The 2,500-nt window shown below is 45.7% G+C and overlaps 2 non-coding genes across 2 annotated transcripts in view; both read left to right on the top strand.

The window, feature by feature from the left end:
- The first annotated feature begins 56 nt into the window (after nt 1–56).
- LOC135332343 (5S ribosomal RNA) lies at nt 57–175 on the top strand. Its single transcript, XR_010393202.1, has one exon. It is a non-coding gene; the product is annotated as a 5S ribosomal RNA (ribosomal RNA).
- Nucleotides 176–2,470: 2,295 nt separating this feature from the next.
- Nucleotides 2,471–2,500, top strand: part of LOC135332637 (small subunit ribosomal RNA) — a 1,812-nt gene continuing 1,782 nt past the window's right edge. The window contains exon 1 of the ribosomal RNA XR_010393485.1: nt 2,471–2,500. This exon is cut by the window's right edge and continues 1,782 nt beyond it. This is a non-coding gene — a ribosomal RNA (small subunit ribosomal RNA).

Genomic DNA, 2,500 nt, shown 5'->3' with positions numbered 1-2,500 from the left:
AGTCGAGTATATTTCTGAACTTCACACATAAGTACATGAGATATGCATTGACTTGTGTCTACGACCATACCACGTTGAAAACACCGGTTCTCGTCTGATCACCGAAGTTAAGCAACGTAGGGCCTGCCCAGTACTTGGATGGGTGACCGCCTGGGAACAGCAGGTGTTGTAGGCTTCTGCATTCTTATTTTTGTTTGTTTTCAGAATATTTCACAACGAGCAGTTAAGGCCCAAAAATATGAAAACTGCAGCCTTAAATCCTCGTTGATCATTACCAAACCGCAAAGACGAAACTTTCTTTTTGTGATAGCAACAGTTTTACAATTGATCCCTGCCTTTGTCATTATAGTCATGGCACTGCAAGCAACTGAAGTATGTGATGATGGCTACTTGCAAACAGTAATTGTATAATTACGCACGTATAATTATAACTATCCTAATTATAGTGAGTGACACAGGAAAAATATCAAAATTTCTTATACTTTACAAATACAAAATTTCCTGTAGACTTATGAATGTTACACAAGTCCTGAACTACTTCAGGAATAGTAAAGGAAACTATACAGGAAACGTTGCACTATCCTTTGTAAGTAGGTTGCAGGACACTTGCAGGACACCTCAGGAAATGTGCAGATTTTATGGGCTGCAATGTAGCAGCACTGTAGCAGGAAATTTAAATATTTTCCCTGAGTGAGTGAGTGAGTGAGTGAGTGAGTGAGTGAGTGAGTGAGTGAGTGAGTGAGTGAGTGAGTGAGTGAGTGAGTGAGTGAGTGAGTGAGTGAGTGAGTGAGTGAGTGAGTGAGTGAGTTATATATACCTTCATTGAGCCATGCTTCATTTGATCATAACAATATCAAGCTTATCTTCAAGTAGTATTGTATTGTACGTTGCTAACAATACGCAAATAATGTACAGTAAATTCAAGTGGGAATAAAAGTAGTGGGTAAAAAGTTGTAATGTTCATGGAGTGTAAAGTCAACGAGCACTTAAGGCCCTATTATTTCTATTTTCCAGCCTAAAGTCCTCGTGGTGGAAAAAATTAATGTTAGTGTAATGAAGTCCTTGCCTAGTTACAAAGCGGCCCCTTACAAAGCGCCTAGTTACAAAGTAGCTTCAATGGGTAGTTATAATTAGAAGCTGCAGCTGGTAGTTAAAGCAGCAATTGTTGTGTAGCTTGTGAAGCTATGTTGTAGCTGGCTGACTGGCCGGCCCACCAACCTACCTACCTACCTACCTACCTACCTACCTACCTACCTACCTACCTACCTACCTACCTACCTACCTACCTACCTACCGACCGACCGACCGACCGACCGACCGACCGACCGACCGACCGACCGACCGACCGACCGACCGACCGACCGACCGACCGACCGACCGACTGATGAATAGTAAGAGGTGGCTGGCTGGCTGGCTGGCTGGCTGGCTGGCTGCTGGCGAATAGATGTTGTGCTGCAATATAGTGAGTGAGTGAGTGAGTGAGTGAGTGAGTGAGTGTACTATAATACTATACAGAATCTTTGCAACAAGACAGTAAAAGCATAGAGCATTACCCTTCCTTATATGGAATTTGAGTACACACACTGTGGTCTGTTTTACTACTTAAATGTATGAGCACATCCCATATATAATAAGGAACCACAGTGCTCAACACACTTGTTTCTATTTGTGTTGCAAAGATTGTGCAATCTCCAGTATTGTATTGTAACTGTATGTTAGCCATGTATAACTTGAACTGTATGTTTAGCGGAATGGAAGGGTGCAGACGGGGAACAGTGCAGATGGGAACATTGCAGAGGGGATTTGCGCGCCGGAAAATTGGAGCAATTACCATACAAGTGCAGACGAATGAAGGAATGAACGCGCGTAGCGCGAAAATTTGAGCAATATATCGCAAGCAATTACCATACAAGTGCAGACGAATTGAACAATGTGACCACGTGGGCTAGATAAGCAACCAAACAAGAGTGTCGTACAAATGAGCGTGTTGATAGGTCGTGAAGTGGGGTGTTGTGGCAAAAAAAGTCACGCTTAATTACATACGAGACGAGTTCCAGCGTTGCTCCTAGTGACGGGTGCTGTGTAGGGTGACTGCAGCGGTTCATCCGTGTGTCCGCATCGTTGTAGACTGCCTGTGTCGGCGGGCGTCTGACCTGCTGGTGACTGGTCATCAGTGGGCTGGCTCCCTCCGGTCGAGTGCAGTTAGGTTTGCATCATTTCACGAATCACGAGTGCATTCGTACGGTCTCGCTGCCGGTCGATCCCCGTGATTGACTGTATCTGCAGGCAACGAGTGGGCCTCAGCTGCCCTCTCCTGCCTTCAGTTGGTGAGTCTGTGGCCGAGGATTTGCAAAATTGTTGAACCCTCTGCGGTCCGCGTGGCCGCACTGGTGTGATGCGTTGGCCGGCCCTCTGAACGAGGACGGTCGAGTGACACAGTGCGTCTCGCACGCTCTGGCGTCCCGATAGTTACCTGGTTGATCCTGCCAGTAGTCATATG

Source organism: Halichondria panicea, chromosome 2 (genome assembly GCF_963675165.1).
Source record: "Halichondria panicea chromosome 2, odHalPani1.1, whole genome shotgun sequence".
Classification (NCBI taxonomy): Eukaryota; Metazoa; Porifera; class Demospongiae; order Suberitida; family Halichondriidae; genus Halichondria; species Halichondria panicea.
The sequence above is the reverse complement of the archived record's forward strand: the minus strand, read 5'-3'. Positions and strand labels throughout refer to the sequence as shown.